Source organism: Rhinatrema bivittatum, chromosome 18 (genome assembly GCF_901001135.1).
Source record: "Rhinatrema bivittatum chromosome 18, aRhiBiv1.1, whole genome shotgun sequence".
NCBI classification, from domain to species: Eukaryota; Metazoa; Chordata; class Amphibia; order Gymnophiona; family Rhinatrematidae; genus Rhinatrema; species Rhinatrema bivittatum.
In genome coordinates this window covers 4950949-4975673 of record NC_042632.1, presented here as the reverse complement: position 1 = coordinate 4975673, position 24725 = coordinate 4950949, and the positions used below count along the sequence as shown (strand labels likewise).

Here is a 24725-nt window from a genome sequence, read left to right as displayed (position 1 = left end):
TTAACTTTTATATACCGACATTCCTGTATAAAAATACAAATCACACCGGTTTACAATAAAACATAATTATACTAAAAAGCATACATTACCTTTGTCATAAATGTAAAACAATTATAAAGAAGAAATTGTTAACAAGGGATGAAAGATAACAACGGGAATATTTAAAACTAGGGGATGCATGAAGGGGTGCTTTATCCTTTATCCTATTTTCTTCTGTTGGATCCTTCTTCCAATTTTTGAATGAAGATCTTTTGGCTAAAATAGCTTCTTTCACCTCCCCTTTTAACCATGCCGGTAATCGTTTTGCCTTCTTTCCACCTTTCTTAATGTATGGAATACATCTGGACTGTGCTTCTAGAATGGTATTTTTTAACAAAGACCACGCCTCTTGGACATTTTTTACTTTTGTATCTGCTCCTTTCAATTTTTTTCTAACAATTTTTCTCATTTTATCAAAGTTTCCCTTTTGAAAGTTTAGCAAGAGAGCCTTGGATTTGCACACTGTTCCTCTTCCAGTCATTAAATCAAATTTGATTATATTATGATCACTATTGCCAAGCAGCCCCACCACCGTTACCTCTCTCATCAAGTCCTGTGCTCCACCGAGAATTAGATCTAAAATTGCTCCCTCTCTTGTTGGTTCCTGAACCAATTGCTCCATAAAGCTATCATTTATTCCATCCAGGAACGTTATCTCTCTAGCGTGTCCCGATGATACTTTTACCCAGTCAATATTGGGGTAATTGATGTCTCCCATTATTACCGCACTACCAATTTGGTTAGCTTCCCTAATTTCTCTTAGCATTTCACTGTCCATCTCACCATCTTGACCAGGTGGACGGTAGTATACTCCTATCACTATAGTCTTCCCCGACAAACAAGGGATTTCTACCCATAAAGATTCAATTTTGTATTTAGTCTCATGCAGGATGTTTATCCTGTTTAACTCTATGCCATCCCAGACATAAAGCACCACACCTCCTCCCGGGTGCTCCTCTCTGTCATTGCGATATAATTTGTACCCCGTTATAGCACTGTCCCATTGGTTATCCTCTTTCCACCATGTCTCTGAGATGCCAATTAAGTCCATGTCATCATTCACTGCTATACATTCTAATTTTCCCATCTTACTTCTTAGGCTTCTAGCATTAGCATACAAACATTTCAAAGTTTGTTTTTTGTATTTTCATTCTGCTTTTTAATTGATAGGGATAAGTTAGAATTTTTTTAGCTCAGGTGAGTTTTTAGTTACAGGCACTTGGACTATTTTTCTAATTATTGGAACCTCACTGTCAGGATGCCCTAATTCTAATGCATCATTAGTATCCTTTGAAGATACCTCTAGTTTAAAAGCTGCTCTATCTCCTTTTTACAAACATATTGTGTTTGCCCCAGCAGTTACATTACCCTGCAACTTCTAAGGCAGTCATCTTAACTGGAAGCCCTGTATTTATATTCTGCTTTTCACACTTTTTTCAGCACTTCAGAGTAGATTACATTTAGGTACTGTACGTATTTCCCTATCCCCAGAGGGTTTACAATCTAAGTTTGTACCTAAGGCAATGGAGAGTAAAGTGACTTGCCCAAGGTCACAAGGAGTGACAGCAGGACTTGAACGCTGGTCTCCTGGTTTGTAGCCCACTGCTCTTACCACTAGGCTAGTCCTCCCCTCCAAGGCTTTTAAAGCTCATCAGTCTACATTTTGTAAAATGCCCCCAAGACCTAAAGAGGCAATGATAACACACTACCTTTTATGAACAAAAGTGGGTGGATATTGTAATGAAGTAGGTGCAAGTAGATGTCTGAACTCATGAGATAATCAGGGAGAAACAATGACAAGGAACCATTAAATCACAGAATGTTCAACAGACTGTAGTTTTGTGAAACGGCTTCAGATCTATTGATAATACACACAAGAGGCCTGTAAATGATAACCCAATCAAGAGAACTATCTTAGTCTATAAGGGGAGGTTTCTGGGGGGCTAGTTGTAGCAGATGTCCATCACATGACAGAGAGAGACCAGGTAGCTTTTGTGTTACAATAAACAAGTTTTGTTGGGGGATTATTGGAGGTTACATCCTTATGAGGGTGATAAAAGGGTTTAGCCAGTGACCAGAAAAGGTTCAGCAGTCTATAAGGTCTGAAGAGTTTGAAACAGAAAAATTGATTCTTCAAACAAAGAAAAGCAGAAGTCTGGATTTATTAATAAATTATCACTCACTAAACAGAGGCAACAAAGAAACCTGAAAGGTGAGTTAATAGTTTTCTTTTTTCTTTTTTTTGTTTTTAAATATGATTTTAAAACAGGGGTTAAAAAAGATGTTTGTCTGTTTTATTATTAGAGCAAGAAAATATTGCAAAAACAGATACAGAGTTGAGCACAGACCAACAACCGGCTTGCAGCAAGGCCTCAGAGCAAAAAACAGAACCCCAAGACATTTCTGACAATAATACAAATGAATAGAGATGTGCATTCTTTTATCACGAATTAGGCAATTTCAACGAAATTGCCTAATTCGTCCTGGTTCGGGGGTACCGAACCCCGAAATGGATTTTCCCCAAACTTCGGGGAAAATTCATTTTTCGAGTTAGTGTGTGGGGGGGAGGGGCACATTTATTTAAAAAAAAAACCCCAATCCACCCCAACCCTTCAATTTTACGTTATTACAACCTCCCCCCCCCCCCCCACCACCACCACCATCCCGATCCCTCCCCAAGACTTACTAAAAGCCCTGGTGGTCCAGCGGGGTCCTGCGAGTGATGTCTCCCTCTCGGGCTGTCGGGCAGTTGAGCCTGCCAGGAATCAAAATGGCACCAGTGGCCCTTTACCCTTACCATGTGACAGGAGCTACCGATGCCATTGGTCGGCCCCTGTCACATGGAAGGAGCAATGGATGGCCCGCGCCATTTTCTAAGATGGCACCGGCCGTCCATTGCTCCTACCATGTGACAGGGGCAGACCAATGACACCGGTAGCCCCTGTTACTTCGTAAGGGCAAAGGGTACCAGTGCCAGTTTGATTCGTGGTAGGCCCGATGGCCCGACAACCCGAGAGGGAGACATCACTCGTGGGACCCTGCTGGACCACCAGGGCTTTTAGTAAGTCTTGGGGAGGGATTGGGATGGTGGGGAGTTGTAATAAAGTAAAATTGAAGGGCTGGTGTGGGTTTTTTCCTGATTCATTCTTTTTTTCGATTCATTTTCCGGTTCTTTTTTCCCGATCCGCACTGCCGAGAAACGATCTGCGGGAAAACAAAATTTTCCCACAAAGCGCCCGAACCAAAACCCGACCTGATACAGAAAAACTAAGATCTCTACAAATGAAGGTAAGAAACAGTTTTTCCTTAATGTCTATGTGCAAACGTCTTTTTTCCAACATAAAACCAACGAAGTAGAGAGCTATGTTGCAAAGACATCAAAAGCATGTGTGACCCAGTGGGTTTTTTTTTGTGTAATTATTAGAACGTGAAAATGATGCAAACAAACCCATTTCCAAAAGAAAGAGAAGAGTCTGAAGAGTTTGAAGCAGAAATTGATTCTTCAAACAAAGAAAGGCAGAAGTCTGTATTAATAAATTGTCACTAAACGAAGGCAAGAAAGAAAACTGAAAGATGTGTTAATAGTTTTAATGTATCTTTTTTTTGTTTGTTTTTAGATATGATTTTAAAACAGTGGTAAAAAAAAAAGTGTTTGTCTGTTTTATTGTTAGAACAAGAAAATATTGCAAAAACAGATACAGTTGAGCACAGACCAACAACCGGCTTGCAGCAAGACCTCAGAGCAAAAAACAAATGAAGGTAAACAGTTTTTATATCTTTACGGGGTAAACCTCCAATTAGCTCACAGCTGTGTAAAAGAAAAGGTACCATGTGGTTTTTTTTACATAACAGGCCATGAGCAGCATATGCCAAAGAAATCTGACAAAAGACCATACCTAAAGCCAAGAGATAAACAAAAGAGTAAGAATTTATACTTAACAAAATTCTTCTTAAAATATTGTAAAATCAATAGAAAGTATGACACCCCATGTTAATTTTTTATTATTATTTTTAATTTTTAGACCATGAAAAGGCTACAAAAAGGTCTATTTCTGAAAGAAAAGACGAGAACCTCAGAGACAGCAGACCAGAACACAGGGAGGAAGTAGAGAAAGAATGTGAAAGCATGGCCTTAGATAATTGTACTGATGACAATGTTTCAGGGGTGATGGTAAATAATTGTATATCAGGGACCTCTGAAAATGCAACTGCAGAAAACGAACCGGTTAATTCTGTGCAATTTGTGAGAAGGTGGAGCTGTGATTTAGAAACATTTTATGGCGTGCTTTATTCAGAGGAATTTAGTTTTATTAACTTAGATAGAATAGATTCATTCAAAGGTGCACAAAACATTGTGAGGCAAGGCATACATGTTCTAAATAAAATAAGCAACAGAGTTTTGGCTAATGATTATATTCAGGTACATTTACATTCTACAGGTTTTCATAATTCTTTGTATTTGGGAAAGTTAAACCCTCAGGATCTGAACACTGATGATTTCTTAGATCAAGTTAGTAAACTCCTGCAGAGTTATAGAGAGACATTTTGGTGAGGCATTCCGTATAGTCATTCTTGTTATACGAAACAGGGCTGGAGGGGCACGAAGGGTTTTAAGGTCTATTCTATACAGCCAAATCGTACATAAAAAGAGAATACATTTAATAGACTTGAATAACACAGGTAATGCTCTATGCTTTTCAGGGAGCCTTGCTGCCCTCATGTCACCAATAAAGCTCACAGATGCAGAGCTATTAGACCATGCTAAAAAACTGCACACGGAGCTAGGGTGGTCAGAACATAAAAAGATCATGCTAGATGATGTCTCAACATTTGAACAACATTTAGGTATAAACATAAGGGTTGTGCTTTATACAAAAGAATGGGGTTGCTTTAAGACAAAGGACAGACCCGATTTTCATAAAACTGTTTTTATGTTGCTACATGATAACCATTTTTATGGAATCTTAGTTGTAAAAAATCTCTATGGGGAGTGAAACGTCTGCAATTATTGCCAGAAGCCGTACAGTCACGATCATAATTGCACATTATGGTGCCGTCTCTGCTTAACAGCAACATATATAGACAATGTTGGTGAACAACAGAAATGTCCTAAATGCAGACTGTATTGCCATTCTAAAGAATGTTTAGAAAGGCATATGATTCTGGCTTTAAAAAAAGAAGTTGAGGAAAATGAAGCAGGGGAGCCAAGATGGCCGCCATGAGGAGGTGAAAGCAGCAGCTCCAGGCGTGTCAAGGTTTTTTTGGAGGTTTTTCTTCTATTTGCGATAATGCCTGAACAAATGCCTCACACGAAAAGAAAGGCCCGTGTGAGTGAACCACTATCGACATCGGGAGTGGATCCTCGGCAGCCAGGGATAGAGGCTGCTTTTGCTAAAACGCCGACAATTTCGCCTGGAGGCGCGGCTGCTGGGGTCGGCAAGCAGCAGCTGCCGAGCCCCCTGGCCCTTGAGATATCTTTAAGCCCGGGCCCCCCAATGATTCCAGACCCTCCATTGGTGGTAGAAGTCGGAAGCCTTTCTTCTTGAAGGGCTGAAACGGACACCTACCTGAAAATCCCTGACACTCCATGAAGTTAGCATGGGGCACATTTAAAACTAATCGGAGAAAGTTCTTTTTTACTCAACGCACAATTAAACTCTGGAATTTGTTGCCAGAGAATGTGGTTCGTGCAGTTAGTATAGCTGTGTTTAAAAAAGGATTGGATAAGTTCTTGGAGGAGAAGTCCATTACCTACTATTAAGTTCACTTAGAGAATAGCCACTGCCATTAGCAATGGTTACATGGAATAGACTTAGTTTTTGGGTACTTGCCAGGTTCTTATGGCCTGGATTGGCCACTGTTGGAAACAGGATGCTGGGCTTGATGGACCCTTGGTCTGACCTAGTATGGCATTTTCTTATGTTCTTATGTTCTTACAAAGAGGAGCAGAAGGGTTAACCACAGCCTCAGAGAACCTGGTGGAACCAGGTATTAGGAGTCAGGGTCAAATGGCACAACAATGCCTGGATCATCAAGGAGAAGGCCTAGATGAGATAGGAACAGAGAATGATGATTTTTCTGTTATATGCTCCACTCCCATTGCTCCACCATCATTACAAGAAATAAGAAATATTTTTATTTCTATGCAAAGTTCTATTAACACTCTAAGACTGTGCAAGAGGCTCTAACTAAGACAAAGAAAACGGAAGAAAAAGTGGAGAATGTGGAAAAGCATTTAAACATAGTGGAAGAGAAAATAATTGGTCTTGAGAAAGTTCAAATAAACTTAATAAAATCAGAAGGAATACACGAAAACAAGCTTGAGATAATTGAAAATCAGATGAAGAGGGCAAACCTCAGAGTACTGAATTTTCCAAAAATAAAGATGTTATCAGCAATTGATTTGTTTAAAAATTACTTGTTAAATATTTTGAAGTATCCTGAGAACGCCGTTCCAGCCATCTCAAAAATCTATTATTTATCTCAGCAAACTACATCAGAACAAAATGTTTTAGAACAGGAATGTTAACTTCGTGGACCCTTGGACCGATCGGAACTGATGAATGGATGGAGGCTGAGAGGGTTCTCAGCACTGGTGCCGATCGGAAGGCGGCAGAGGCGGGCTCGAGGATGGCTGGCGGAGAAACCATGGAAGGCCCTATGCGACCAAGGGCCTGTCAAGGAGTTGAAGAGAGGGTGCGACTGGCCTGGTGGTAGGAGGTCTTCGCCCTGGAAGCCGGTACTCCCCCGAGAGGAGCTCGTAAGAGTCCGGCCACTGGGACTTAGGAGATTCACCCTGGAAGCCGGCGTCCCCCCAGGAGGAGCCCGTAGGAACCCGGCCGCTGGGACTTAGGCGATACCTCGGAGTCGGAGTCCTGAAGAAGTCCAAGGTCGAGAGCCAGAGGAACGTCGTTCACCAGGCCGAGTCAGTACCCGAGAATCACCGCTAGCCGGACCGGGTCAGGAACCAGAGGATCGTCGAAAGCCAAACCGAGTCAGGAACCAGAGGATCGTCGAAAGCCACACCGAGTCAGGAACCAGAGGATCGTCGAAAGCCAAACCGGGTCAGGAACCAGAGGAAGAAGAGACGAAGCAGGAACTCAGCAACTGGAAGCAGGAAGAACCTGGGAACCTCGTTGCAAGGCCAAGAGAAGCTCTAGTTGCAGGGTTTAAATACCCTGAAGAGTCTGACGTCATCCGAGGGCAGTGCTGTAATTTCCCGCGCTGGCTCCTTTAAGAGCAGAGCCTTGCCGCGTGCGCACGCGCGGCTAGGGGGCAGGGCCAGCCGCGGGAGAATGCCGGCTGCTAGCTCGGCGTGGGAGCGCCGTTCTCGGGGCCTGCACGGCCCGAACGCGGCTTGAGGAAGCCTGGAACCGGGTCGGGGCAGGTAAGGGGCCGCGTCCGGGTGGGTGGCGATCCCGGGGGCGGCCCGGGGTCGCAACAGTACCCCCTCCCCTGCGCCCCCTCCACGGGGGTCGCGGCTTGGCCGGGTGGTCCAGATGGAACTGGCGGATAAGGTCCTTATCCAAGATATGAGAGGCAGGTTCCCAGGAGTTCTCCTCGGGCCCGTACCCCTCCCAGGAGAGCAAATATTCCCAGCGACGGTGGTGAACCCGAACGTCCAGGACTTCTTTCACCGTATACGTGTCTTCTGGATCAACAGCGGATGCATTGGGTTCCAGAGGCCGAGGCTGGAACCGGGAAAGGACCACCGGCTTGAGTAAGGAGACGTGAAAAACGTCATGTATCTTCAACGTGGAGGGCAACCGTAATCTGTAGGCCACTGCTCCAATACGTTCAGCCACAAGGAAGGGGCCAATATAGCGGGGTGCAAGTCTCATTGAGGGGACGCGCAATCGGATATTTCTTGTGATTAGCCATACCTTGGTCCCAGGGAGGAACACTGGAGCAGGTCGCCGGGTCTTATCTGCATACTTCTTGGATCGTGCGGCCGTCTGCTGAAGCTTCTCCTGGGTGGAGTGCCAGAAGTGATGTAGCTGGTCAGCGGTCAATTGCGCCGCTGGGGAGGAGACCGACAGAGGCAATGGTAAAGGAGGCTTGGGGGTCCTCCCATACACCATCTGGAATGGAGACTGTAGGGTAGCGGAGTGTTTGTGGCGGTTGTATGAGAATTCAGCCCAGGGTAAGAGGGCGGCCCAATCATCCTGTAACTCACCAACGAAGGACCTAAGGAAGATCTTTAGAGTCCGGTTGGTGCGTTCGACTTGGCCATTACTCTGGGGATGAAAAGCAGTGGTCAGGTTCAATTGGACCCCGAATTTCCTGCAGAGAGCCCTCCAGTATTTCGCCGTAAATTGAGGACCCCTGTCCGATGTAATGTGTAGAGGCAGACCATGGAGTCGAAATATATGTCGGGTAAACAGTTCTGCCAGCTCGGGAGCTGTGGGAAGTTTCGCAAGGGGCACGAAGTGGGCCATCTTCGAGAAGCGGTCGACGGTGACCCAGACTACGGTCTTCCCCTCTGACGGAGGCAATTCCACTACAAAATCCGTGGATATGTGGGTCCAAGGTTCCTCGGGAATAGGGAGTGGTTGGAGTAACCCCCAGGGGTGGCCTGGCAGGGGTTTTTGTCGAGCGCATGTGGCGCAGGACTGGACGTAGAGTCGGACATCCTCCTTGATCCGTGGCCACCAGTAGAATTCAGTTAGGAGTTCAAAAGTCCGGGCCACTCCTGGATGTCCAGCGGTTAGTGAGTCATGGGCCCAAGCAAGTACCCTTTTCCTTGAACGGAGTGGAACCACCGTCTTCCCAGCTGGTGCCACTTCGGATGCGGCCACGAGAACCTTGGCTGGATCTAGGATATACCGAGGTGTTTCAGCGGTGTCGTCCGTCTTGGAGTTCCGGGAAAGGGCATCTGTCCTAATGTTCTTAGCTGCTGGTCTGTAGTGGAGCGTGAAGTTAAAGCGACTAAAGAATAGGGACCAGCGTGCCTGCCGGGGATTGAGACGTTGGGCACGGCACAGGTACTCCAGATTTTTGTGATCCGTGTAGACTATTATAGGATGCAGGGCTCCCTCCAGCCATTGGCGCCATTCTTCGAAAGCTAGTTTGATGGCGAGCAACTCTTTGTCCCCAATACCATAATTCCTTTTGGTGGGCATGAATTTCCGGGAAAAATATGAGCAGGGCCGGGACTGACCTGTCTTAGAAATTTGGGCTAGCACAGCCCCTACGGCCACGTTGGAAGCATCAACTTCCACGATGAATTGTTCCTGCGGGTTGGGATGGCGGAGACAGGTATCCTGTAGGAAGGCCTCCTTGAGACGCTGGAAGGCTTATACGGCCACGGGAGGCCAGTTCCTGGCGTCGGCACCTTTCCGAGTAAGGGCCGTCAAAGGAGCCACCAGGCTGGAGTAGTGTGGGATGAATTGACGATAGAAGTTGCCGAAGCCCAAGAAACGCTGAAGCGCTTTAACTCCCAGTGGCTGTGGCCAGTTCTTAATAGCGGCAACCTTGTCGGGATCCATATGGAAGCCTGTGGACGATACGATGTACCCTAAAAAGGGCAGGGACTCTTGCTCGAATTGGCATTTCTCCAATTTGGCGTACAGCTGATTCTCCCTCAGTCTCTGGAGTACTTGGCAGACATGTTGACGATGAACCTCAGGTTCATCGTCAACATGTCCCTGTATCGTCCCTGTATCGTCCCTGTATCGTCCCTGTTCATCGTCAACATTTGGCCCTGTATCGACTACCGGGGCTTGAACCTCAGGTTCAAGCCCCGGTAGTCGATACAGGGCCAAAGAGACCCGTCCTTCTTCCCCACGAAGAAGAATCCGGCCTCGGCCGGGGACTTCGAGGGTCTAATGAACCCTCGGCCCAGGTTATCTTTGATGTATGCGGACATAGCCTGGGTCTCAGGCAGCGATAAAGGGTAGACCCTCCCACGGGGCGGTGTGGTTCCTGGCAGCAGGTTGATTGCGCAATCGAAGGGTCGGTGCTCCGGGAGTAGTTCCGCTTTTTCTTTAGAGAAGACATCCTGGAAGGCGTGGTACTGCGGTGGTACCGTCAACGGAGTTACGAGGAGAGGAAGCGTTTGCAGAGGACGAGCGGGAAGACAATGTTGGACACATGCGGGTCCCCAGGACGTGATCTGAAGCGTACTCCAATCTATCACTGGCGAGTGTTCCCGGAGCCAGGGTAGACCCAGGACGACTGGATGGATAGACTTCTCCAGAATAAGGAACGAAATCTCCTCTGTATGCAGGACACCAACCTGAAGCTTCAGAGGACATGTGCGCGTAGAGATGGTCCCCAGAAGCGGAGTCCCATGGATGGAAGAGACTCGCACGGGCGGTACTTGAGGCTGGACCCCGAGCTGAAGTTGCTGCACCAAGTCTCGAAGGATGAAATTCCCCCCGGACCCAGAGTCAAGCAGAGCTAAGGCGTCAAATCCTCCCTCCGGGAGACACAGCCTTACCGGTACGGTACATGGGGAGTGGGGTGACGTACTGCCTAGAATCAACTCCCCACTAGACTCTAGGTTCGGGCCTTTCCCGGATGCTCGGTACAGCGGGCCAGGAAGTGCCCCTTGCCCCCGCAGTAGAGACACAGTCCTTGGGACCGGCGGCGCCTCCGCTCTTCGGAAGACAGGGGACCCCGGCCCAATTGCATGGGTTCTTCTGCCGAAGCGGGCGTGGATGCGGGCGGAGAGGACCGGATACGGGGCGGAGTGGCCCTGCGGGCGGTTTGCCCCTGAGTGGGCCTTCGCTCCCGGAATTGACGTTGAATTCGTCGGTCTACCCGGCCGGCCAGCTCGATGAGGTCTTGAAGGTCATCAGGGAGGTCCCGACCTGCGAGTTCGTCCTGGAGACATGGGGAAAGACCCTCCAGAAAGATGCCGTGCAAGCTGTCCGCTCCCCACGCCAATTCGGTGGCCAGCGTCTGGAACTCCATGGCGTACTCCTCCAGTGGCCGGTTCCCTTGCCGTAGCTGAAGCAGTTCTGAGGCGGCCGTGGCGGACCGAGAGGGTTCATCGAAGACTCGGCGAAAGGATTGGACGAACTGTACTAAATTGTTTAGTCGGGAATCCTGACGTTCCCAGAGGGCCGACGCCCAAGACAACGGCCTCCCATCCAGGAGGGAGATTATATACGTCGTCTTGACCCGATCAGACGGAAATTGTGCTGGCAGCAAGTCGAAGCGGATGTAGCACTGATTGAGGAAGCCGCGGCACGCCTTGGGATTCCCCGAATACCGGGAGGGAGCCGGCATCTGTACGGGAGCAGAAGGTCCGGTACTAGCCTGGGAAGTGGATGCCGCAGCGCTGGCAGCCGAGGCCCCCTCCACGCGGTCCGCTAGCCGTTGCACTGTGGACATCAGGGTGTCGAGGCAAATCTGTTGCTGTTGTAACTTCTGGGCGATGCCCGGAATAGCCTTCAGGCCGGCAAGATCCGCTGGGTCCATGGCCTTGCAATCTGTTAACTTCGTGGACCCTTGGACCGATCGGAACTGATGAATGGATGGAGGCTGAGAGGGTTCTCAGCACTGGTGCCGATCGGAAGGCGGCAGAGGCGGGCTCGAGGATGGCTGGCGGAGAAACCACGGAAGGCCCTATGCGACCAAGGGCCTGTCAAGGAGTTGAAGAGAGGGTGCGACTGGCCTGGTGGTAGGAGGTCTTCGCCCTGGAAGCCGGTACTCCCCCGAGAGGAGCTCGTAAGAGTCCGGCCGCTGGGACTTAGGAGATTCACCCTGGAAGCCGGCGTCCCCCCAGGAGGAGCCCGTAGGAACCCGGCCGCTGGGACTTAGGCGATACCTCGGAGTCGGAGTCCTGAAGAAGTCCAAGGTCGAGAGCCAGAGGAACGTCGCTCACCAGGCCGAGTCGGTACCCGAGAATCACCGCTAGCCGGACCGGGTCAGGAACCAGAGGATCGTCGAAAGCCAAACCGAGTCAGGAACCAGAGGATCGTCGAAAGCCAAACCGGGTCAGGAACCAGAGGAAGAAGAGACGAAGCAGGAACTCAGCAACTGGAAGCAGGAAGAACCTGGGAACCTCGTTGCAAGGCCAAGAGAAGCTCTAGTTGCAGGGTTTAAATACCCTGAAGCGTCTGACGTCATCCGAGGGCAGTGCTGTAATTTCCCGCGCTGGCCCTTTAAGAGCAGAGCCCTGCCGCGCGCGCGGCTAGGGAGCGAGGCCAGCCGCAGGAGAACGCCGGCTGCTAGCTCGGCGTGGGAGCGCCGTTCTCGGGGCCTGCACGGCCCGAACGCGGCTCGAGGAAGCCCGGAACCGGGTCGGGGCAGGTAAGGGGCCGCGTCCGGGTGGGTGGCGATCCCGGGGGCGGCCCGGGGTCGCAACAAGGAAGATCAAATGGATATAAATTTGAACCTGACAGATTTTTGGAGAAATCCCAAGATATGGATATTAGTCTAAGATCAACATTATTTGTTCAGTTTCTATTTGTTTCAGAAAGAGACATGGTTCTAGATCCTTTTTTAAATATCAAAAAGTGAAGTATTATGGGTATCCAGTACAAATATTTCCGGATATAGCTAGAACCACACAGATAAAAAGGAAAAAATGTATAGCAATGAGGGAGGAGGTAATTACTAGAAGGGCGAAATTCATATTGCGTTATCCTTGTAATTGTTTGCTTTTTCATAATGATTCCAGATATGCATTTATTGACCCCGAACAGTTACGTCAATATTTAGATACGCATTCTCACTCCTAATAAACCTAGTCAAGGAGTTGGATAAGATAATGTCGGATAAATCCAGCATGGTTAGAGATCTTATTTAGTTAATTGCTTTTGGAACTGCTCTATATTTGATTGGTTCCCCTATTACTTAAGTAAATAATCAATGTGGTATAAACCAGAAGTTAAAACTATTTCTTGTAAGCTATGAAGGATTTATATAGAATTCTTACTTTTAATTATTGTGAAATGAATATTTTCTTTTTTCCTGTATACCACATTGTATGACTGATCTTTATTTTGTTAAAAATACAATAAAAATAAAATTAAAAAAAAAAAAAAAAAAAGTTGAGTGTTTGTTTAAAATAATGTGTGAAAAATATGAAGCGTATGTGGACAAGAGGCATAAGTGCCAGGGCAGACAATGTAAGCTGTGTTCTGAACCCTTGACCGCTGGCGACAAGCAATTGTGTTTTATGCCTCCTATTGATCATGCACAAGAATCTGAAAAATATATATTTTATGACTGTGAATGTGTGCAGGAAACAGGCTTTCATGTTCCAAATTATATATATGCAACATATTTAAACAACACAAGAAACTGGGAGTTCAAAGGTCTTGATAGTATTTCTGAGTTTGTTAAGATTTTTTGTGACAAAAAATTCAAAGGATACACCTTCATAGCACATAATTCTAAAAGCTATGATGGTTATTTTGTAGTTAGAGAGCTGATAAAGGAAAATATGGATGTGCGCTTGTTAGTTCAGGGTGCTAAGCTCTTACAAATCATGATAGAACCCCTGGGTATAAGGTTTAAAGACTCATTAAATTTCCTGCCCATGAAGCTTAACAAGATTCCACAAACCGTGGGGTTTCAAGGCTGTAAGGGCTATTTCCCGCATTCTTTTAACACCAGGGTTAATCAAAATTATGTGGAGTATTATGGAGAAAGAGAGAAAGAGAGGAATTTTTAAAGTGGTACAAGGGCAATCAATATAACACCTTTGATTTACAAAAGGAGCTGGCCTATTATTGCCAACAGGATGTGAACATTCTGAGACAGGTGTGTGTTTTATACAGAACTGAAATCATGGCTATGACAGAGAGGAGGTTGTAGAGCAGGATGGCAGATCTAAAACTGTGAAAAGATGTATAGATCCCTTCCAATATATAACACTGGCATCTGTGTGCATGGCTACGTACAGGTTTATGTTTTTAGACCCCAAGACCGCGGCACTCGTCCCTCCAGACAACTATCACAGTCACACAAAGAGCCATGCAATGCCCTCTATCCAGTGGCTGATGTATGCAGAGGCTGCAGAGCAAATACAGATCACCCATGCTTTAAAGGGGGATGAAAAGCAGGTGGGTCCCTATTTTCTTGATGGTCATGCACTTATTGATGGGGTACAAACAGCTTTTGAATTTAATGGCTGTTTTTTCCACGGTTGTCCGAGCTGTTATAACGATAAAGACCAGAACCCCTTAACGGCTACAACCTATGGGGCAGATTTTAAATACTTGCGCGAGCGCGTACTTTTGTTCGCGCAGCAGGCGCAAACAAAAGTACGCTGGATTTTATAAGATACGCGCGTAGTCGCGCGTATCTTATAAAATCCGGGGTCGGCGCGCGCAACGGGGTGCACATTTGTGCAACCTGCGCGCGCCGAGCCCAGCGCGCGCTGCCTGTTCCCTCCGAGGCCGCTCCGATTTCGAAGCGGCCTCGGAGGGAACTTTCCTTCGCCCTCCCCCCACCTTCCCCTCCCTTCCCCTACCTAACCCACCCCCCCGGCCCTATCTAACCCCCCCTTACCTTTGTCGGCCGGCTGCCCCGCTCCATGGTCCGGTCCCGGGGGCTGTTCCGGAGGCCGCGGCCACGCCCCTGGAACGCCCCCGGGCCGAAACCACGCCCACATCGCCGCCCCCGAAACGCCGCGTCCCGCCCCCTAAATGCCGCGTCATCCCGCCATGCCCCCCCGACACGCCCCCGACAGGAAGCCCCGGGACTTACGCGCGTCCCGGGGCTCTGCGCGCGCCGGCGGCCTATGCAAAATAGGATTTAGGCACGCAGGGGTTTTAAAATCCGCCCCTTTGGTTTTATCAATTACAAAACACAAATCAAAGCAGATTTCCTGAAAAGAAGAGGGTTTAAGGTCATAAGCTTGTGGGAACATGAATGGAAGAGAATGGTGAAAGAAAATATCAGGAGTTGTGCAGACTTTCTGGTTAAATCTGGCCTCCTGCAGCCATTAGTACCCAGAGATGCCCTTGTTGGTGGTAGAACCAATGCTGTTTGTTTCTACTATAAAGCCAGGCTTGATGAAAAAATACATTACTATGATTTTACCAGTCTATACCCCATTGTCAATAAAACCAAGGAATATCCGATTGGCCACTCACAAATCATTTATGACAGCTTTGATCCCCTCTCAGACTATTTTGGGCTTGTTAAAGCCAAAGTGTATCCACCACGAAAGATCTTTTTCCCTATATTACTGGTCCGTGTGAGTGGTAAGCTCATGTTCCCACAGTGCCGCACATGAGCTGACAATAGTCTGCAGGATATGTGCACCCACATGGACGAGGAGAGAGCCCTCGTAGGGACTTGGTGCACTGTGGAGATGAATGAGGCTGTTGCTAAAGGGTATATGGTTGCTGAAATATGTGAAATATGGCACTGTGAATGTAAATCTGTCAGTCTGTTTTCTGAATACATAAAAATGCATCTCCGTCAAAAACAGGAAGCCTCTAGTTACCCTCAGTGGTGTACCGATGTAGAAAAACAAAACATGTATATATTTGATTTTTACAAAAAAGAAGGTGTAGTTTTAAGGCCTGAACCGGTTAGTATAAACCCTGCAAAGCGCCAAATTGCCAAGCTTTTCTTAAACTCTTTGTAGGGGAAGTTTGGCCAAAGAACAAACCTACCTGTTACAAGCATTGTGAGAGATCCTGACGATCTGTATAAGTATTTGTTTTCTCCTGAACATGAGGTTTCGTCATGCGATTTTATTGATGATGAAACAGCCTGTGTGACATGGAAGCATTCAAAAGACCGCAGCATGTTGTCAACATCTTCATTGCATGTTTCACAACTGCTTATGCTTGTTTAGAACTGTACAAACTGCTTGACAGTTTGCAAGAACGTTGTCTGTACCACGATACAGACTCTGTGATATTTGTGAGTCGTGAGGGTGCCAGTGACCCCCCTTTAGGAGATTATTTAGGTCAGTTGACGAGCAAGATACCCAAAGATGAGCATATCACAGAGTTTGTATCGGCTGGGCCCAAAACATACGGCTACAAACTATCCAGCAGGAAGACCTGTATGAAAGTGAAAGGGTTTATGCTAAATGTAGAAAATTGTAAAAAGATCAATTTCACTAATTTGAAGGATCTCGTCTTTGACTATAAAACTGAGGCTGTGGACAAGAGTCCTAAAAAAATACAGGTACAACAATCTGGGATCATAAGAAACAAAAAGACCTGATTGATAGAGACCGGCCTATTTAAGAAAACACATGTATGATAAAAGGGTGATAAAAGAGGGATTTAACATGCTGCCCTATGGATATTGAATTTGTGGATGTGCGCTGGAGGCACCCCTTTTCGTGTATTTTAGCCGGACCGTCAAATAGCAGCAAAAGCTTCTTTGTTAAAAACCTGCTAGATCGCGCGGTGCGTGTGTTGACTGACATGCCTAATAATATTGGTGGCAACCTTTGTATAAAGAAATGAATAAATATCCTTTTATTACCTTTATGGATTCTTTGCCTGATACTTTCAATGATGATTTATTTATTTTATTTATTTAAGAGCTTTTATATACCGATGTTCATGTACTGGTACATATCACGTCGGTTTACATAGAACCAAAGTTGGAAATTACATCGAACAAGAAAATTAGAAAATTAGAAAAATTACATCAAACAGGAAAATTGAGGAACAAAATAATTACATAGAGAAGAGCTAACTTCATGAGAACTTATAGATCATCAAAATCACAGAACATATAGAAAGATATGGTTTAATGGAACAAAGTCAGCATGGCTTTACCCAGGGCAAGTCTTGCCTCACAAATCTGCTTCACTTTTTTGAAGGAGTTAATAAACATGTGGATAAAGGTGAACCGGTAGATATAGTATATTTGGATTTTCAGAAGGCGTTTGACAAAGTTCCTCCTAAGAGGCTTCTAGGAAAAGTAAAAAGTCATGGGATAGGTGGCGATGTCCTTTCGTGGATTGCAAACTGGCTAAAAGACAGGAAACAGAGAGTAGGATTAAATGGGCAATTTTCTCAGTGGAAGGGAGTGGACAGTGGAGTGCCTCAGGGATCTGTATTGGGACCCTTACTGTTCAATATATTTATAAATGATCTAGAAATAAATACGACGAGTGAGATAATCAGATTTGCAGATGACACAAAATTGTTCAGAGTAGTTAAATCACAAGCAGATTGTGATAAATTGCAGGAAGACCTTGTGAGACTGGAAAATTGGGCATTCAAAGTGGCAGATGAAATTTAATGTGGATAAGTGCAAGGTGATGCATATAGGGAAAAATAACCCACGCTATAATTACACAATGTTGGGTTCCATATTAGGTGCTACAACCCAAGAAAGAGATCTAGGTGTCATAGTGGATAACACATTGAAATCGTCGGTACAGTGTGCTGCGGCAGTCAAAAAAGCAAACAGAATGTTGGGAATTATTAGAAAAGGAATGGTGAATAAAACGGAAAATGTCATAATGCCTCTGTATCGCTCCATGGTGAGACCGCACCTTGAATACTGTGTACAATTCTGGTCGCCGCATCTCAAAAAAGATATAATTGCGATGGAGAAGGTACAGAGAAGGGCTACCAAAATGATAAGGGGAATGGAACAACTCCCCTATGAGGAAAGACTAAAGAGGTTAGGACTTTTCAGCTTGGAGAAGAGATGTCTGAGGGGGGATATGATAGAAGTGTTTAAAATCATGAGAGGTCTAGAACGGGTAGATGTTTATTTATTTATTTATTTATTTAAGGTTTTTTTTATACCGGCATTCATGATAGCGTTCACATCATGTCGGTTTACATGAAAACAGGGGTGTGAAGAATACAACCAAGAACATAAATAAACGTGATGAAGAGATGCAGTTACAATTAACAAGGGCTAATAAACTGGGTGGAGGAAATAAAAGAGAGATGTGAATCGGTTATTTACTCTTTCGGATAGTAGAAAGACTAGGGGGCACTCCATGAAGTTAGCATGGGGCACATTTAAAACTAATCGGAGAAAGTTCTTTTTTACTCAACGCACAATTAAACTCTGGAATTTGTTGCCAGAGAATGTGGTTCGTGCAGTTAGTATAGCTGTGTTTAAAAAAGGATTGGATAAGTTCTTGGAGGAGAAGTCCATTACCTACTATTAAGTTCACTTAGAGAATAGCCACTGCCATTAGCAATGGTTACATGGAATAGACTTAGTTTTTGCGTACTTGCCAGGTTCTTATGGCCTAGATTGGCCACTGTTGGAAACAGGATGCTGTGCTTGATTGACCCTTGGTCTGACCCAGTATGGCATTTTCTTATGTTCTTATGTTCTTAGATAAGCTGAGGAAGACTTAAAATTTAAAATATTACAAATAACAAAAATAACAGTCAACAAAATTTAAAATTTAAAATTGTGAAATTATTATAAATAACAAATAGCGGACAACAAACTCGGAGTTATGACCGATTTAATAAGCATGTGTGCAAATTAAAGTACTGCTAATAGGAAATTTATGTATACGGCTTCAGACATCTCGTGTAATGGGGTAAAAAATTTGTGAATTAATCCCAAAGGGGGAGACCTTTACGTGAAGGCTTTTATAAAAAGCCAAGTTTTGAACTTCTTTTTGAATGTTCAACTAAAGGTTTCTAGACGAAGGTCCATGGGGAGGGCATTCCAGAGAGAGGGGCTGGCAGTCGAGAATGCTCGTTTCTTTAGCAGTGACTTGGCTGGAGGTGCATATAAGGTACCTAAGTAGCTGGTTCTGATAGGTCTCAGTTGAAAGATGATCAACTGTTCCAAACAAAAATGGTTATTGTAGATGATTTGATGACTTCTGTTTGTAAAAGTGATGAAATCGAGAAAGCCTTCACACAATGGGCTGGATTTTAAGAGGGTTATGCGCGTAACTCTCTTAAAAGGCCCCTGCGCACACCGAGCCTATTTTGCATAGGATCGGCGGTGCGCGCAAGCCCTGGGACGCGCGTAAGTCCCAGGGCTTTGCAAAGGGGGCATGTTGGGGGCGTGGCGGGTGGGCGGTGCGAATTTCGTGTCGGGGCGGGAGGCGTGTCGGGGGTGTGACGCCGGCCCGGGGGCATGGTTGAGGCCTCCGGTCCAGCCCCCGGGTCGGGTGATGATGCGCTAGCAGCCCGCTGGTGCGCGCAGATTTACGCCTGCCTCTGGCAGGCGTAAATCTGCCGACAATGGTAGGGGGGGTTTAGATAGGGCCGGGGGGGTGGGTTAGGTAGAGGAAGGGAGGGGAAGGTGAGGAGAGGCGGAAGGAAAGTTCCCTCCGAGGCCGCTCCGATTTCGGAGCGGCCTCGGAGGGAACAGACAGTGTGCGCCGGGCTCAGCACGCGCAGGTTGCACAAATGTGCACCTCCTTGCGTGCGCCGACCCCGGATTTTATAAGATATGTGTGGCTACGCACGTATCTTATAAAATTCAGTGTACTTTTATTCGCTCGTGGTGCGCGAACAAAAGTATGCGCGCACACGGGCGGATTTTAAAAGCCCTGCTCGCGTAAATCCACCCGGATTTACGTGAGCAGGGCCTTGCGCGCCGGCGTGCCTATTTTCCATAGACTGCCAGCGCGCGCAGAACCCCGGGACGCGCGTAGGTCCCGGGGTTTTTGGAAGGGTGCGTGTCGGGGCAGGGCCGAACGACGCGGCGTTTTGGGGGCGGGGAGCGGCATTTCGGGGGCGGGCCCGGGGGCGTGGTTTCGGGCCGGGGCGTTCCGGGGGCATGGCTGCGCCCTCCGGAACCGTCCCCGGGTCGGCTCTCGGTGCTCCAGCAGCCCGCTGGCACGCGTGGATTTACGTCTCCCTCCGGGAGGTGTAAATCCATGGATAAAGGTAGGGGGGGGGGGTTTAGATAGGGCCGGGGGCGTGGGTTAGGTAGAGGAAGGGAGGGGAAGGTGAGGGGAGGGCGAAAGAGAGTTCCCTCCGAGGCCGCTCCGATTTCGGAGCGGCCTCGGAGGGAACGGAGGCAGGCTGTGCGGCTCGGCGTGCCTTGCGCGTGCCTTGCGCGCGCCGATCCAGGATTTTAGAAGATACGCGTGGCTACACGCGTATCTTATAAAATCCAGCGTACTTTTGTTTGCGCCTGCTGCGCAAACAAAAGTACGCGATCGCGCAGTTTTTAAAAATCTACCCCACACTGTTTTTGAAAATGTACCCCAATATATGCATCACAGAAATCTGAGTATTATGTATATTGTACAAAATGTCTCTGTCAAGGCAAAAAGAGCAGAACTATAGCCTTAAATACCAAATATATGGTACTTTTTAAGAATCCTAGAGACAAGTTGCAAATCGCTGTTTTAGTCAGACAGATGTACCCTGGTAAATCATGTTTCTTTTTAGAAGCCTTTGAGGTTGCCACCAGAAAGCCATATGGATATCTCATCATGGATTTAAATGCTACGACCCCTGAGCATTACAGACTGGGGACAAACATCTTTCCACCAGAATGGACCATGGTATATTGTGAAAAAACACAGCCCCTCCATAAAAAGAAGTGAATATATATTCTCCCCCCACATATTTGTTTTGTGTGTGTCCCAGAGACCATGTCTGCTCGCTTAAAGCGGAACCTAGCCCTTTTAAAACTTTTAGTTCAAGCCTCTCCGCAGTGGAGAAAAGCTATCCTAAATGCCGCTTCTAGCGATTTAGTGGGGGCCATAGCGGAGATCACATTAAACACCCTGAAAGGTAATGTTCCTTTATCACAACAGCAAACATCTTGAAAAGGAAATGTCAAGCCATAAGGATTCTGGGTGATAAAAGAATAACACCCAAAAAAAAAAGAAGCTGGTGAAGCAGTCGGGGGGGGGTTACCGGTCCTCTGCTAGGCTTTGCATTACCGCTCATCACGGGTCTTTTGAGCTAAACACTAATGCAGTACACAGAAGAAATGTACTTAGTGCCTTCAAAAAAGTGAAGCAGATTTGTGAGGCAAGACTTGCCCTGGGTAAAGCCATGCTGACTTTGTTCCATTAAACCATGTCTTTCTATATGTTCTGTGATTTTGATGTTTAGAACACTTTCCACTATTTTTCCTGGCACTGAAGTCAGGCTAACCTGTCTGTAGTTTCCCGGATCGCCCCTGGAGCCCTTTTTAAATATTGAGGTTACATTTGCTATCCTCCAGTCTTCAGGTACAATGGATGATTTTAATGATAAGTTACAAATTTTTACTAATAGGTCTGAAATTTCATTTTTTAGATCCTTCAGAACTCTGGGGTGTATACCATCCGGTCCAGGTGATTTACTACTCTTCAGTTTGTCAATCAGGCCTACCACATCTTCTAGGTTCACCGTGATTTGATTCAGTCCATCTGAATCATTACCCATGAAAACCTTCTCCATTACGGGTACCTCCCCAACATCCTCTTCAGTAAACACGGAAGCAAAGAAATCATTTAATCTTTCCGCGATGGCCTTATCTTCTCTAAGTGCCCCTTTAACCCCTCGATCATCTAACGGCCCAACTGACTCCCTCACAGGCTTTCTGCTTTGGATATATTTAAAAAAGTTTTTACTGTGAGTTTTTGCCTCTACAGCCAACTTCTTTTTAAAGTCTCTCTTAGCCTGTCTTATCAATGTCTTACATTTAACTTGCCAATGTTTATGCTTTATCCTATTTTCTTCTGTTGGATCCTTCTTCCAATTTTCAAATGAAGATCTTTTGGCTAAAATAGCTTCTTTCAACTCCCCTTTTAACCATGCCGGTAATCGTTTTGCCTTCTTTCCACCTTTCTTAATGTGTGGAATACATCTGGACTGTGCTTCTAGAATGGTATTTTTTAACAATGACCACGCCTCTTGGACATTTTTTACTTTTGTAGCTGCTCCTTTCAGTTTTTTTCTAACAATTTTTCTCATTTTATCAAAGTTTCCCTTTTGAAAGTTTAGCACGAGAGCCTTGGATTTGCACACTGTTCCTTTTCCAGTCATTAAATCAAATTTGATCATATTATGATCACTATTGCCAAACGGCCCCACCACCTTTACCTCTCTCACCAAGTCCTGTGCTCCACTGAGAATTAGATCTAAAATTGCTCCCTCTCTCGTCGGTTCCTGAACCAATTGCTCCATAAAGCTATCATTTATTCCATCCAGGAACGTTATCTCTCTAGCGTGACCCGATGATACATTTACCCAGTCTATATTGGGGTAATTGAAGTCTCCCATTATTACTGCACTACCAATTTGGTTAGCTTCCCTAATTTCTCTTAGCATTTCACTGTCCATCTCACCATCTTGACCAGGTGGACGGTAGTATACCCCTATCACTGTAGTCTTCCCTGACACACAAGGGATTTCTACCCATAAAGATTCAATTTTGTATTTAGTCTCATGCAGGATGTTTATCCTGTTGGACTCTATGTCATCCCGGACATAAAGCGCCACACCTCCTCCCGACTGCTCCTCTCTGTCATTGCGATATAATTTGTACCCCGGTATAGCACTGTCCCATTGGTTATCCTCTTTCCACCATGTCTCTGAGATGCCAATTAAGTCTATGTCATCATTTACTGCTATACATTCTAATTCTCCCATCTTACTTCTTAGACTTCTGGCATTAGCATACAAACATTTCAAAGTTTGTTTTTTGTTTGTATTTTTATTCTGCTTTTTAATTGATAGGGATAAGTTAGAATTTTTTAGCTCAGGTGAGTTTTTAGTTACAGGCACTTGGACTACTTTTCTAATTATTGGAACCTCACTGTTGGGATGCCCTAATTCTAATGCATCATTAGTATCCTTTAAAGATACATCTCTCCGAACCATGCGCTGCTGAGCGACTGTCGGCTTTCCCCTTTGTTCTAGTTTAAAAGCTGCTCTATCTCCTTTTTAAAGGTTAGCGCCAGCAGTCTGGTTCCACCCTGGTTAAGGTGGAGCCCATCCCTTCGGAAGAGACTCCCCCTTCCCCAAAAGGTTCCCCAGTTCCTAACAAAACTGAATCCCTCTTCCTTGCACCATCGTCTCATCCACGCATTGAGACTCCGGAGCTCTGCCTGCTTCTGGTGACCTGCGCGTGGAACAGGGAGCATTTCAGAGAATGCTACCCTGGAGGTTCTGGATTTAATCTTTCTACCTAAGAGCCTAAATTTGGCTTCCAGAACCTCCCTCCCACATTTTCCTATGTCGTTGGTGCCCACGTGTACCACGACAGCCGGCTCCTCCCCAGCACTGTCTAAAATCCTATCTAGGTGACGCGTGAGGTCCGCCACCTTCGCACCAGGTAGGCATGTTACCAGGCGATCCTCACGCCCACCCGCCACCCAGCTATCTACATTCCTAATAATCGAATCACCAACTATGACGGCCGACCTAACCCTTCCCTCCTGGGCAGTAGGCCTTGGGGAGATATCCTCAGTGCGAAAGGACAATGCATCACCTAGAGAGCAGGTCCTTGCTACAGGATCCTTTCCTGCTACACCTGGTTGGTGCTCTCCCATTATGAGACCTTCTTCCTCCAAGGCAGCACCAGGGCTGCCAGTCTGAAGTTGGGACTTGACTACTATGTCCCTGAAGGTCTCATCTATATACCTCTCTGTCTCCCTCAGCTCCTCCAGGTCTGCCACTCTAGCCTCCAGAGATCGGACTCGTTCTCTGAGAGCCAGGAGCTCTTTGCATCGCATGCACATGTACAACTTCTCACCGGTGGGTAAAAAATCATACATGTGACACTCGATGCAAAAGACTGGGAAGCCCCCCTCTTGCTGCTGGACTGCTGCCTTCATCTCAATTTTGATCAGTTCCTAGTTAAGTTTTAGGTTGCTATGGGAGTAGGAATGTGTCTAAGTTCCTTTAAATGTATTAGTGAATTCACTATATGTCTGGTAGTGGCCTACTGGGGTCTGATCGAATTCTCAATAAAGTTTTTGTTGATGGGTTTTTGTTTTTTTTTTGTGCAAGTGGCACCTGCCTATAAATTAAGGGATGAGCTTGGGGTGGGTAGGCGAGGGGTGGGAGGGTTGGGAATTACAAACAGTCTAACTTTAGTTAGTCAGCCTGAGTGACTCACAGCTCCCTTGATTAACAAATGTTGTTCCCTATTCAAACCTAATCACACTACCTCAACACCTTTCCAAGGTGAGTAACTGAGCTGAACTATTCAACTTTTTTACTTTGGTATATACTGCTCCTAGCTTATTTCTAGCTTCTCACTACTTTTTTGAGGGTTTTGTTTTTTTTTGTGGTTTTTTTTTTGTTTTTCAATACAATGCACTCAGTTATTATTAAATAAAACACTTAGCTCTTTAAAAGTCTGGAGGACACTTTAATAGTGAGGCAGACTTTAAAAAAATAAACACACTACCTACTGCTACCTTATTGACTGACTAAATACAAACAGTCTAACTTGTGTATTCACTGCCTACCTACTGCTACCTTATTGACTGACTATTTAAAAATACAAACAGTCTAACTTGTTTATTCACTGCCTGACTATTAAAGACACAAACACACTAAATAATATTCCCAAATAGTTAACTTTGCCCCAATACTTTTAAAAAAGTCAATGTCAATGTCCCAAGCAAAAACTTACTGATTCCTTTCAGCCACCAGCAAGGTGATCCTCTCCTCTCAGTGTTTCCACTGTAATTATATCTTTTCAATTTAAAAAAAGACTTTTTAAAAATAGGCTATAGACGTTTGGTTTGTTTTATTTATTTATTTATTTATTTATTTTTAATTTTTATATACCGAAGTTCTTGTGAGAATTACAAATCACTCCGGTTTACATAAAACGATGAACTGCCCAAC

General features: G+C 45.8%; 1 protein-coding gene across 3 annotated transcripts in view; it reads right to left on the bottom strand.

Moving 5' to 3' along the window:
- The window catches only part of SLC23A1 (solute carrier family 23 member 1), an 896619-nt gene that overhangs the window by 497481 nt on the left and 374413 nt on the right, over positions 1 to 24725 (bottom strand). The gene's annotated exons all lie outside the window — the stretch shown is intronic.